This window comes from Erpetoichthys calabaricus, chromosome 4 (genome assembly GCF_900747795.2).
Source record: "Erpetoichthys calabaricus chromosome 4, fErpCal1.3, whole genome shotgun sequence".
Lineage (NCBI taxonomy): Eukaryota > Metazoa > Chordata > Cladistia > Polypteriformes > Polypteridae > Erpetoichthys > Erpetoichthys calabaricus.
The window spans coordinates 331,913,232-331,927,746 of NC_041397.2; the positions used below are offsets into that span (position 1 = coordinate 331,913,232).

At 42.6% G+C, this 14,515-nt stretch overlaps 2 protein-coding genes and 1 long non-coding RNA gene across 36 annotated transcripts in view; 2 read left to right on the forward strand and 1 right to left on the reverse strand.

The window, feature by feature from the left end:
• LOC114641392 (C-type lectin domain family 5 member A-like) overlaps positions 1 to 14,515 on the forward strand; it is a 1,576,682-nt gene that overhangs the window by 539,718 nt on the left and 1,022,449 nt on the right. The gene's annotated exons all lie outside the window — the stretch shown is intronic.
• Positions 1 to 14,515, reverse strand: part of LOC127527375 (CD209 antigen-like protein E) — a 381,022-nt gene that overhangs the window by 120,622 nt on the left and 245,885 nt on the right. The window lies entirely within an intron of this gene.
• The window catches only part of LOC127527404 (uncharacterized), a 47,793-nt gene continuing 47,086 nt past the window's right edge, over positions 13,809 to 14,515 (forward strand). For both annotated transcript variants that reach the window (XR_007934725.1, XR_007934726.1), the window contains exons 1-2: positions 13,809 to 13,901; positions 14,127 to 14,174. This is a non-coding gene — a long non-coding RNA (uncharacterized LOC127527404). The remainder of the gene's footprint in view (positions 13,902 to 14,126; positions 14,175 to 14,515) is intronic.

Sequence of the window (14,515 nt, forward strand, 5' to 3'; positions counted from 1 at the left end):
GTTTTCCTTTCCATCCTCTTGCAGGGGGTCTGTCACTCAAGCTCTCTGTACTCTCTGTATACACCCCGGCGCTGTGCGCAGCCACGAGCAGGATGCCTGCTCCGCCCAAAATCACTGACTTACCTTTTGACGCCTTACAGGGGGCCCCGAAGGACCGGTTCGGATCACAAAGATGAACAGACCCAGTTTTTAGGATCAAGGCTAAGAGCAGCCAACCATTTTCCATACGCACGACTGACAAAAGGGCTGATGGCGGTCAAACAGGCAGAGATCAGAGTGCAGGGAAATACCCAAATTAACACAGGTGGCATACGGTGGGTACCGGAAATGCCAAGGGGGGCGGGACAAACACCTGTCAAAAATGTATGATGGATAAAAGTGACGCTCCTTTACTACTAGTGTGGGTGTGTGGTCTACAATGCAAAATAAAGTAGATCTATTCTTAGAGCTCAAATTACACATAAATGAAAATCACGTTGCAAATCTTACACAAATATTAATCTTAAAGTTGCAAAACTGAAGTTGGCCACTAGGTGTAACTAAAGGCACTATTAAGAAACATTTTAGCGTTAAAGAAATTACAAGTGTAACTATTATAATACAAGCAAAAAACAAATGAACAAAACTTACATTGCTTCGTTTGATGCACACATTTCTAAGGAACTCTCTAACTTTGTGAAGTGCAAATACTTAAACAGACAGTGGAAACAACCATGCTTTCTCTTTCTTCCTGCTACACACAGTACTTCGCTCAGCGGAAGGCAGCATCTAAGTCCGTCCGCCTCTCAGACATTGATAGATGGGAATTAATAATTAAAGATAGAGCCCTGGAAGCAATGCAGAAACACAATGAGGTACCAAACGAAAATAATGGCAGAAAAAGAAAAGCTGTTCTTGGTAATGCAAGAACCATCCCAAAATTGCAGACGAAAGAAGGAAGAACAAGTACATAAAACTAATATAAATAAAAAGAAGAATAGACTGTACCCTGATTTAGCCACAGAATGCATTCCCTTTCCCTATGAGGGCAATAGTCCATCACCACCACCTTAAGGGGGTGATGGAGGACACATTGATGATGAGGAGGAAAAAGACATTAAAGATGAGGAGGATAAGGGAAGTGAAGTAGAACAACAGCGACATCATGTGACTCGTTCGTCTGTTGCTGCCAAACAAAAATACTCAAAGAGTTTCAAGTCCTCATTCACACTTTTTTCTTCTTGGCCAGGAAAGAGTGCATTGTTTCAAGCACCACTAATAGAAGTGTCCAATGCAAGGATTAACCCACATCAGCTGGTTAGTGACCAGAATCATCCCACTATGTTGGTACATGGGAATTGGGACTTACAAGATTTAAGAGAAGTGGTGCAGGAATTACTGAACCCAAAAGAAGTAGGGGGACAGAAGTTTGTGACGGTGTTGAAACAATTATCGGTGGGGTCAAACTCCAGGCCTGGAGGGCCACAGTGGCTGCAGGTTTTCATTCTAACCCTTTTCCTAATCACTGACCAGTTTTCGCTGCTAATTAACTCATTTTCCCTTCATTTTAATAGCCCTGTTTATAAGGGTTCAGTCCTCTGAATTTATTCCTTTCTTCATTAAATGAGAGCCAAACAGAAATGAGATGTGAAACAAGCCAAAAGATGACCAGCTAAATTGGAATTTCAAACTCCAACCAATTTTCACTCCAACCAGCCTCTTAATGAAAGTCTGATTCTTGCAGTTAATTAAACTTGTTATTTAAATCCACAGCTTGTTGCTGCTCTCATTCTGCCACGGCAGACATTTCTAAAACTGTTGATTTTCTGTTTTTTCTAAGAACACCGTCAAAATGTTTTGGTGACCTGAGAGATCAACCTTACTGAGACATTCACCTTTCATTATTTTCAGATATTGTGTGATGGGCACACAGGTGAGCTGGTCATGTGGCGACTTGTTTTGTGTCTCATTATTGTTTGGCTGCTAATTAAGGAAAGAGAGACAACTAAGGGGTCTGAGTCAAGTTAATTAAAACTAAGGCAAAAGAAGTTAATCAGCAGCAAAAACATATCACAAATGAAGAAGAAGGATAGAATGAAAACCTGCAGCCACTGCGTCCCTCTAGGACTGGAGTTCGACATCTGTGAATTAGATGATATGTATAAACCAAATGCTGCAGAATGGACTCAGGTCCTTAGCAGAAAGTTGGGACCAGGCTGGAATGATGTTAGGGGGCAATCAAATGAAACCCTAGGTCGGTAGGGGAATGAAGGTGACCAGTTTAATACTCAGTGGACACAGTTACAGGGACAAATAAGTGAAAAATATAAGAAAAGCACTAACTGGTTCTGGTTGATACATGCCAAGCAAAAGGAAGGTGAGTCAGTATCAGAATGGGAAATCGCCTCCGAGACCTGATGGAAAATCACTCAGGGTTGCCAGAGGGGAATCAAAGTGACAAAGTAAAGGTCCGCTATATGTAAAAGGACTGAAACCTGATTTGCACAAAAGTGAACGTTCTACCTGTCTGGGCTGGGAAGGAGTAGATTTTGCTGAGGTTAAACGCCATGCTGAGCATGCTGACAGAAACACCAAAAGTTGTTGGGGGCACAGGTCCACTTTTACTCTGGGAACACAGCACCCAGAGGCAGAGGGTGTGGACGCGGTGGCCAAGGAGGCATTTCAATCTCGGGGAACCGGACAAAGCCTGTTGTCTTATGTCTGTTATAACTGCGGCCAACCTGGACATTTTCACCATGACTGTCCTCTGCGTCAGGGCCAGTAGCCACCACCACCTCTGCCCGATGATGATCAGGGTCAATCTTACTCATGGACTTCTATTCCTGCCCATCATAGCGACTGGCAGGCCTAGGAATTTGTGGGGATGGAGGGAAAGTCTCCGGGTCAATTTGTCCTACTTAATCGGCACCCTGAAACTGACCCCATGATTACTCCCTTTGTGGCTGGACAAAGCATTCCTTTTCTGGTGGATACTGGGGCCACCTGATCCACCATACACCCTTCTCAGGTGCCGGGGATCCCCATCACAAAGGACACTGTTACTGTCTTAACTGCCACAGGCCAGCCATACATTCCATCTCTCTCTTCACCTGTTCCCGTTCAAGCCATGTTTACAAGTGTTTCGTTAAACCATTGACTTTTACTCAGCCCTCTATACCCAGTGAACTTGTTAGGATGAGACTTGATGGCCCGCTTGTGCCTTTGCATCTCAGTTACGAATACGGGAGTGGAGGTCACATCAGAACATCACACTGCCCTTGCACTGACCACCACCATTACCTGCTCCTATACTTCCGGGTTGTTCATGTTTTGCTCAAAACAACAAGATCTTTGCTGTCCTGGGTTCCTTCTGGATTACATTGTTTAAAATCATTTCACTGTACTGCACAATTTTTTGGACTGCATGTTGACGAAGTCTGGCTCTTGGACTTTCTAGCCAGCGCCATTAACAAAGAGATTATTTGCCTAACAAACTCTTATAATTTGCTGGAGCAGCAGTTTCCCTTTCGTCACAACAACTGCCTTTCTTCTGGAGTGGTTCCATCCCACATGTCTCTATTGCTAAATCCGCTTGCTTTCAGTGGCGTGATGTTGGAACATGGGTATTAGCATGTCAGGAAAGGGAGGAGGATTAGGAGTAGGTGGGACCTAAAATTTTGTCCACCCCAAATGGATGTGTCAAGAAAACTGCAGTAGGACGGGTTGCACTCGATTGCTCTGTCATTCATCTTCCACCCCTAAACCTACCCCCATGCTGTTTTCCCTTCAAATCTCTCTGATAGATTCACCTCATCTCTCTGGGCACAAGGTTAAAAATGATTTTGGCCGTATAGCTCATACTGAACCTTTGGCCATTTTCCCAAAGTCATCCTTCGTTCACATCGTACACAATATCCTTTTTGCCTGAGGCCGAGGACAGTATTACCATTGTTCATGCTGATTTAGTTCAGTGGGGTGATATTATTCTGATCCAATACTCTCCTGTGAACTCTCCTATTCTTCCAGTTAGATAAGCAGATGACTCGTGGCAGTTCGTTCAGGACCTCTGTGGAGTCAATGCTGCTATACACCCTTCTACTATTCTCTCTACAGTCTGTGAATAAAGGCGCTATATAAGCGTCCGACCCGGCACAGACTCACACTGAGACATGTATAAATTGAACACAACTTTTATTTTTTTTCAGCCGTGAGGTACGTCTTCCCCGTGTCCCACAGGCCTAACACAATCCCACAAGCACTTAACACAATACAAATCTTTTTCTTCTCCTGTGGGGCACGTCTTCCCCATGAACCCCACAGGTATAACACAGTCCCAAAGTACCTCTTTCACAAGACAGCATTCCTTCCTTTGGCAACACCACTCCTCTCAGGCACCTCGTCCTCTTCCTCCCGATTCTGGCCCTGAGTGGTGGTTGCTGGCTTCATTTATGGCCCTCCTGCGAGTGCTCCTGTTGCTTGCTCACCTGTTCCCAATTGCATTCCCATGTGGGCCCATGATTAGACCAGCTGGGCTTAACCATCTATGTCTCGCCCCCTGTTGGCCATCCCAGGTCCCCACAGGGTTGGGAAGAACTCCATCTCCCATGAAACCCTGTGGGAAGCTGAGGCACCAACCAGGGAGGCTGCCACCAAGCGTCCTGGGGGAGGTATTGAGGAGTCCATGGCTGCTCCCCTGGAATACAAGTAGAAGGGACATCCTGGCCGGGCATGAACCCTGGCCATCCTCCACAAGTCCCATCCACTGCTATGTGGTTTTCTGTTATTGATCTTGAAAATGTTTTTTTTTCGATTCCTGTTCACCCTGAATCCCAGTTCTCTTTTAAAGGGAAGTGCTGGACCTGGACTGTGATGCCGCAGGGATATACAGAGGCTCCGTGTGTGTATGGACAAGCATTAGCAAAAAATTTGGAAGGTTATTGGCCAAACGGGGGTAGTGTCCTAGTGCAGTATGTAGATGATTTGTTGTTATGCTCTACGACTCAGGAACAGTGTAAAGAAGACACAATGCCATTGTTGTTCTTGGCGAAAAACGGGCACAAGCTGTCCTGGAAAAAGTTGTAACTGAGTTAAAGAAAATAATAATAATAATAATAATAATAATAATAATAATAATAATAATACATTTTATTTATATAGCACCTTTCCCATGCTCAAGGCTGTAACAGGTGTCTGGTCACACTTACAGGTAATCTAACTTAGACACCATTAAAATATCCGACTACGCCACCCAGTTTTATTAAGAGACTGGGAACTCCTGAAATTTACCAGTAATAGCACACAGGTTTCTTTAAATAGGGCGGTGAGTAAACACACAACAGAAGACACAACAGTAATTTCAGAAAAAAGCAACAGTAAGTTCTATTACACAAGACAATATAAGGTACATTAAAAAGATAAACAAACATAACAAAAACTAAACATATCAGGAATTAATTTCCTTTTTTTAAAAGGAAAATACACAGTCCACACTGTAAAAGTCCATTAAAAACAAGAATCGGAGGATACAACCTTTAGTGGTGCAGAGTCCAAGTTGCTCACTGTGTTACCCCAACACTTCATTGTTCAACTGTCCACGGATGCACTCTGTTCACTGGACACTCGTTCCCCTACAGAAGTTGTGTCAAATTGTTGAATCCCTGTCAGCGTCTCTTCATCGTTCCTTTTTTTCCACTCTGGGCTCCTTGTGTTGCTGAGACCTAGGCACGCCTCATTTCTCGTCTGCCAGCTTTGCTTGGTCCTTTCATGCGGCTTCCCTCTCTCGCTGGACCCACAACTGGCATCTCCTTGTGGAGCTGTCTCTTCCTCCCTGGAAGTGTTGCCGTCCTTGTACCTCACGTCGTGCCAGCCAGGTACCCTTGTCTGCCTGCGAGCCCCTGTGCTCTGTCCAAGTGTCTTGGCAGCGTTTTCTGTGGACTGTCCCTCTGCCTTCTGCTGCCCAGGAGTTTAAATCTTCTTCAGTCCCTGCTGTTGTCAGTCCTGGGCAATTGGTTTAAACAATGGCACATCTAAATTTCCTGGGTTTAACAATTAATGAAAACACAAGTTAACAAAATGTATTGTTACCAACCATTAATGAGTACAGACTTGCTGATTAGAAACCAATATTGTCAAACATGTTAATTTCAGGTAAATACAGACATCCTCCAAGGAAGGAGCAGTTCTGTTATCACAACTTGGTATTGTTTGTAATCTCAAACATCCAAAGTGATTCCTTTGCAATACAGCAAATACCTCCATCCTGCAGACAGCCTTTTAACTTCTCACCCCCCAGTCCCAACAATGGGTGCCTAATGGAACCACCCAGTGCACAAAAAAATGTCCCCCTCTGACAAAGGCACTTCACAGAGTTTAAGAAAGAACGGTAGGGTATACAATATATAGCATTGTACAAAACAGATAAATAAATAAAGAAGAGTAAGATTCATAGAAAAAAGTAAATTCATAGAAAAGCCTAACAGACACCATAATTGATGGTCTCGCACACACACGCAGGTTACATGAGCATTTTGACATGGAGGTAAACTGAGAGAAGGGTAATAAAGTCAAGTAGAGGTAAAAGCCTTAATGAACAGATGAGTGTTGAGTTGTTTTTTAAAAGAATTCACGGAGTCAGCTGACCTTATTGATTTTGGTAGGTCATTCCAGAGTCTGGGCGCTATACAGCTGAAAAGTGAAATACCAGGGTCATGATTTGACTGCTGGGGAACGTGCACTGTCTAATAATAGGATTGAGGCGACTAAAATTTACCTTGTCCTACTACAAGGCGGCAATTTATGTCTGTCCTTGGAATGTTAGGATGCTGCCGGCAATGGGTTCAAGATTTTGCTGAAAGAGCACAGCCACACAAGATTTAGTGACCTCTCCTACTTTGGCCTTGACCGATAAAATATCATGGATGGAGCAGGCTGAGAGGCTCTTACTGATATAAACCTAATTTTGATGTCTGTGCCTGCAACTTCCAGACTATTCTCATCCTTTCACTCTGTTTGTGGAGGAGAAAGGGGGGATATACAGTCATATGAAAACGTTTGGGAACCCTTCTTAATTCTTTGGATTTTTGTTTCTCATTGGCTGAGCTTTCAAAGTATCAACTTCCTTTTAATATCTGACATGCCTTATGGAAAGAGTAGTATTTCAGCAGTGACATTAAGTTTATTGGATTAACAGAAAATATGCAATATGCACCATAACAAAATTAGACAGGTACATAAATGTGGGCACCCCAACAGAGTGTAAAATAAATCAAAACACAGCATAAAGGTTTGGGGTATGTCCGGCCCCGTATACTGTACAGTTTTGAAAAATAAACAGGTAGGAAATATTCATTCAATATATCAGACAATCAAGATGGTGGAGTGGGGAACATTTATGGAGTGGGACCGGAATTGAAACAGAGGAATGCTGGGAAGGAACTGAGGTGGTGGATGGGAGCCATGACGTTATCAGAGGTAGACGGAAGGAAGGGAATGAACACGGAAGTGGCAATACATGGTTAGGGAATCTGGAGCTTTTCATGGCGGTGTTGCTTCTTTCTTTCTGTAGAAAATAAAGAGAGACAGGTTAGTACCCCGCTTTTTCCCTTTGGTCGGAATTTTCGCACTACCGCTCGGGTCCTTACGCGGCTCCCCATGCGTGTGACAAGAGATATGACATCAATACTTAGTTGAGCCTCCTTTTGCTCCTTTGAACCTCTAGACGCTGTCCTCCTATAGCCTTTGATGAGTGTCTGGATTCTGGATGGAAGTATTGTTGACCATTCTTCGTACAAAATCTCTCCAGTTCAGTTAAATTTGATGGACAGCCTGCTTCAACTCATCCCATAGATTTTCAATGATATTCAAGTCAGGGGACTGTGACGGCCATTCCAGAACATTGTACTTCTCCTTCTGCATGAATGCCTTTGTAGATTTCGAACTGTGGTTTGGGTCATTGTCTTGTTGGAATATCCAATACCTGCGTAACTTCAACTTTGTGACTGATGCTTGAACATTATCCTGAAGAATTTGTTGATATTGGGTTGAATTCATCTGACCCTCGTCTTTAACAAAGGCCCCAGTCCCTGAACTAGCCACACAGCCCCACAGCATGATGGAACCTCCACCAAATTTGATAGGAGGTAGCAAGTGTTTTTCTTGGAATGCGGTGTTGTTTTTCCGCCATGCAAAGTGCTTTTTGTTCTGACCAAATAACTCAATTTTTGACTAATCAGTCCAAAGCACTTTGTTCCAGAATGAATCTGGCTTGTCTAAATGAGCATTGGCATACAACAAGCGACTCTGTTTGTGGCGCGAGTGCAGAAAGGGCTTCTTTCTTATCACCCTGCCGTACAGATGTTCTTTGTGCAAATTGTGCTGAATTGTAGAACGATGTAGAGATACACCATCTGCAGCAAGATGTTCTTGCAGGTCTTTGGAGGTGATCTGTGGGTTGTCTGTCACCATTCTTACAATCCTACACATATGCCGCTCCTGTATTTGTCTTGGCCTACCAGACCTTCTGGGTTTAACAGCAACTGTGCCTGTGGCCTTCCATTTCCTGATTCCATTCCTTACAGTTGAAACTGACGGTTTAACACTAGAATTACCAGAGCCTACGAAAAAACTCGTAGATCCGGCCCACATTAAATCGCTTCTTAAAACCGTTCTCACCTCTCCGCCAGCGTCTTTTGTCATCTAAATGTACTGATAAAGACAAGCTGCCAGCAGCCGGCTATTCCATCCCCCCAACGACTTAGAACGTAAACAAGCTTTTCCCAGCTCTTGCCTTGATTGATGATCTGGGAGTGAAGTGGAGTTTTAGAGTGGAAATAATAGATTGTTATTTGAAACACACGCATTTCATATGTGTTGCATTTCTACAGTAATCTGTGTAAACACATTGTTAAAACAGAAACGTTTTTTATATTCTAGTAGCAAATGACAACATGTAGGCATAAACTATATAACGTATGAAGCCTGAAGTCCAAATATCAAAGAAACACTTTCACAAAAGGTACAAAAAAAAAGCCACCGCCAAAAAAAGCCGTCTTAGTGTGTGACATTGACACACATTAACTATCGCTCCTTCTGTGGCGCAACAGTATCAGTCACTGACTGGGAATGAGAAGGTCGTGAGTTTGATTCTACATGACTCCCTTTTGAGAAGTGTTCTTATTTTCACTATTTTAGAATAAAAAGATACATTTGATTTCAGTCTGTAACAGCTGGTGTAATTTATGATATTTGTAAAGGTTAGCTTTGTTTATTTTTTTTAAATTCACTTTTCATTGTCTCAGTCGGTTCTCGGTAGGTTCAGGATCCTTCCCTACCCCATCTGACACTGCTGTTTTCACATAAAGACGCGCTATAGCTGTGCAGTGTACTTGTGGCTGCATTGTCATACCAATGCTTGCAAACTGAAGTGTCTGCATGAACTTTTCGTGGCATTACACTGCTGATTTCCATTCTGTGCTATATAACTGTTAACATTTGAATCTGATGATTGCATATAGCGCTGTCTTATTCAGTGTGCGCAAGAACATGCAGGTGGCCAGTTGCTGAGTGCTACAACGCACATTTTTAAAAAAGAAAGAGACAAATATATGTGACGTTTTGAAGAAATCATTTTATGATGCGAATAGCACCAATCAGAAAACATCGTCGAAGTAATGCAATATTATGTGAAAACGAACAGCGTCAGAGTGGGTGTGAAGTTATACTGGCGCTGTTTGAGTGAGATCAGAAGCTGAATAAGCTGAACAAGCTTCTGTTCTGACTCTAAGTAAAAAAGCATGAATTAATCAACAGAAATAACCGCGATTGACATTTTAAACTTAACGATTTACAGTGCATACCAATTTATAAATTTAATGTCCGTTTGAGGAAAAAAAAAAACATTTTCTCCAAAGCTGGGAATCGAACTCAGGTCTCTGTAGTACGGTAGGGCAGCTGTGCTCCAAGTCAGCAAACCGTAGCATTAAGCTATGGAAGGTACTGTAGCATCTGTGAACCTTTTGTGAAAGTGTTTATTTGATGTTTGGACTTCAGGCTTCACAGATTCTATAGTTTATGCCTACATTTTGTAACATTTATTACTAAAATATGAAAAAGTTTCTGTTTTAGCAATGTGTTTACACAGATTACTGTAGAAACGGAACACGCATGAAATGCATGTATTCCAAATAGCGATCTATTATATCCATTCTAAAACTCCAGCAGTTCAGTCACTCCCAGATAACCAAACAAGACATGAGCTGGGAAAACTTAGTGAACGTTCTGCAACGGTGGGGGATGGAATAGCAGGCTGCTCGCTGCTCCTCTTAATCTGCACATTTAGAAGACAAAAGAGAGGTGAGAACAGTTTTAAGGTGGGCCAGATCTACGAGTTTTTTCGTAGACTCTGGTAATTCTAGTGTTAAACCTCTGAGATAGCTTTTTGTAGCCTTCCCCTAAACCATGAGTCTGAACAATCTTTCAGATCTTTTGAGAGTTGCTTTGAGGATCCCATGCTGTCACTCTTCAGAGGAGAGTCAAAGGGAAGGAAGCACAACTTGCAATTGACCACCTTAAATACCTTTATATCTCATGATGGGACACACCTGTCTATGAAGTTCAAGGTTTAACGAGCTCATCCAACCAATTTGGTGGTGTAAGTAATCAGTGTTGAGCAGTGACAGGCATTCAAATCAGCAAAATTACAAGGGGACCCACATTTGTGCACATCCAGTTTTTCACATTTGATTTAATTTCATACAACTAAATACTGCTTCACTAAAAATCTTTGTTCGGAAAACACTGCAGATCTCAGATGTTCCTAGGAAATGAAAGACATACCACTGTTATCTTTTTTGTGGAAAGGAGAGTCAATTATTATGCAGGCTGAGAGGGGTTCACAAACTTTTTCATATGACTGCAGTACTATCTCAACAACATGGAGACAGACAAAGACCAGTTGCATGCTATTCTAAGAAACTGGATCCAGTGGCCGCTGCACTCCAGGCCTATTTGAGAGCAGCCGTATTAGCATGCTCAGATGTTGTCTCATGAGTCCATTAACTGTTAAGGTACCACATGCAGTACATTCCATATTAGTGCAGGCAAAATCAACTCATTATCAAAACGGAAATCCGCAAAACTGTGAGCAAGAAATGCTAGCAGTCACCAAACTGCTAGTACTGTTTTAAAAGAGACCCTGCTAGAAGAATGAGCAAAAGTGTTAGTAGATGGGTGTTCCTTAAGATTGGACAATTGAAGCCCCTCCACTAGCCATGCAATTGTCCAGGATATGCAGCTGCTAGAAGAAGGAAGACTAAAGTTAAATCTACCGAATTGCATGCCCTCAACTGTTCAAAGACAAACAATTTACTATTTACACCGATTCTAGGTATGCTTTCAGGGTGTGTCAAGATCATGGCTCATTGTGGAAACTAAGGGGATATAAAACTAGAACTGGAAAACTGATTCCGCATCATGCACTGAGTCAATGCCTGTTAGATACCATACAGCTGCAAGTTGCACTTGCGGTGGTGAAGTGTCAGACTCACATGGGGAATACAAATCCATTGAGTGAGGGAAATGCGCAAGCAGACGCAGGCAAAGAAAGCTGCCCAGGATCGTACCTCACCACTAACCTCTTTATCCCTACAACAGGAGGAGGAACGAGAGTCTCCCAAAGATGTGGTTTTATCTCAAACTGTAGCAACGGAAAAGAAGATAAAGACGTGGCAGAAAGAGGGTGAAGAAAAAGATCCGAAAGGAATTTGGATCAATCCATTAACTAAAATTCTTTTCTCCCAAAAACTTCCTTTCCAGGTATTGCAAAGGCTGCGCACGGTCTGGACTATGGTTCCAGAGACGCGATGTTGGCACAGGTGCAACAATCCTGGCACACCCCGGGATTTTTCAATTTTGTTAATCAGTTCTGTAAAAGGCGTGCACTATGCCAAAGATTTAATGTAAGAGAAGGCCTGCAGGTAAGTCTGGCTGTAACACCAATGCTGGATGGCCCTTTGAACATCTGCAGATGGATTTTATTGAACTAATGCCGTCTCATGACTATAAATACTGTTTGGTAATCATCAACGTTTCCTGTCACTGGGTGGAAGCTTTCCCATGTTGGCACAAAGATGCCAAGTCAGTGGCCAAAGCGCAAGTTAAAGAAATCATCCCACGTTGCGGTTTGCCTAGGAAATTGCAAACTGATAATGGAACTCACTTTGTAAATACTCTGTTACAAGAACTTTCTCAGTGGCTGCAGATTGATGTCTGCCACTACTGCAAATACCACCCACAGAGTGTAGGGATGGTAGAGCGTGTAAACTCCACCTTAAAAATAAAATTGGCAAAAATCTGTGAACAAACAGGTCTATCTTGATGCGCTGCCTTTGGCCCTGACTGGCCTGTGGAGAAGGACTCATCACCAGATAGGGCTCTCTCCATTTAACATTCTTACTGGCCGCCCATGCCGATATGCCTTCCGCAAGGTAAAGTTACTCTCCACACAGTCGACAATGATCTCGCGTCTTTGCTTTCAGGTCTGCGTAGTGCTTTACAGACAAGTGAGGGAAACATGGAGGACTACCTTGTTAACTGAAATGTCCATTTCTATCCCAATTGGGACTTGGGACCTCAATAGAGACACACGGTGAAAACACTGACATCAACCTAGGTGGAGAGGACCATTGCAAGTACTGCTTAGTACCTCCACATATCGTGAAAGTTGAAAGACTTCTCTCTTGGACACACATTTCCCATTGCAAAAAGTGGACTGGAGAAAACTATTTGATTGTTCTACATCATGTATTTCTTTCTTTACTGTTTTCTTTTTTGTACTGTAAGTTCGGCACTTTCGGGTCTGTACTCTCCTTACATTCTTTGAGATAATACCTGGTATCAATGGGTTGAGTATACAGGTCAGATAGATACACCCAATGCCTTAACTTTTCCATGGACATTTGAAAAAAAAACTGGGGAGATGTGAACGAAAAATGAACTGCTTGCAAACTACTAAGGGTTAAAAGCTGACAAAGCTGTTTTACTATGACAGCAGGTTATTCATACAAGCGACTGTCATAAGACAGGGAGCAGTAAGCTGACCTAGGACAATTTCCTCTATAAGGAACACGTCTCTTAGATACAGGAATGATAATAATAATAATAATAATTCTTGGCATTTATATAGCACCTTTCTCACTACTGAAAGCGCTCAGCATTGCCCGGCTTTTTTTTTGATTTGGCAGTGCAGATCCCTAGCCTCAGAAACACCACTTAAGATGACCTTTCCTTCTTTAGGGTCCATCTGACACGTAAACAAAACAGAAACAGATGGCCCATTTGTGTAATAAAATGAAATGCTTAGGTAAACAATATTATGCTTTTTGATAAGTAAGAGGAAGGGGGAGGGAGGAAAAAAATATAAAGCTGACCGAAAAGGGGAATGTGCGATCTTCTGCCTTCCAACGCATGAATCCATGTGCTCATCTGTGACTGAAAAAAAGATGATTGATTGAACTATTCCTGTCTTCCTCTGAGCTTTCTTCCACAATGGTTAGAATGAAATCCTGCAGCCAGGGTAGACCTGTAGGGCAAGACCTGGACACCCCTGATGTACACACATGTACAGTGACCAACAGGCCACATCAACAAACAGGCATACCCTTTGAAAAGACCCCCAATGTTGACCACTGTAACCCTGCGCCTCTTTTCTTCATGTAGAAATTAAGAATCTGAAGAGGAAAACTCTGTGAAAGGATCTGCTTGGACAGAACCTCAGAGATGTGATGCCTAAAGCCTTTAAAGGACCTCAGCACAGAGTGTTCTGCTCATTCTTGGTGGGCACCTCAGCTGAACTTCACACACCTGACTTCTCTGACTAACAGGACCTGAAGACCATCTGTGGTGAAGAGGAACAGCCAAGAGATAAAGTGAGAGCTGCTAAGTCTTCCACAAGTCTTTACACACCAGTGAGCCCAGTGTGTTACACAGCAGTGGGTATGCTGGGCACTGACTGGTACTTTAGTGGTCTTCAGTGTTTTAGATGCTCATCAGTTATGTGTTATATTTGAACTGCCCTGTTCTAGTAATGCCTGCCCAGTGAATGTCACCAAATGCCATCTTCACAGTCCCCATTCTGCTCTTGTCATCTGCAGGTACTCGTGCAGTCGTCTGAACCTCTGAGTGGTGAGCAGTTTTTACAGGTGAGTTTCTGTTCTTATTGATTTGGTGGTACTGATGAGTATCTCTGACACTTCATGTCCTCTCCTGGTGTGACCGTCAGTTTGTCACTGTCTCACACAAGTGCTGGCCCACTTTCATTCATCTCACTTGTTGTTATTTTCTCCTTTCTTCTTATTTCATTTTATTGATATTACTTGAAGAAAACAACATTCCATACAATCCTGTCAAACTTAACAAATCAAAATTCAACCGCCACTGAGAGAAAGAGAGGAGAGACTACAAGATGAGCAAAGCTTTAAAAAAGAAAATAAAAAAGAGACAAAGAGGAATGTCCTACTGCCCAATATAAATGGCTATTCTA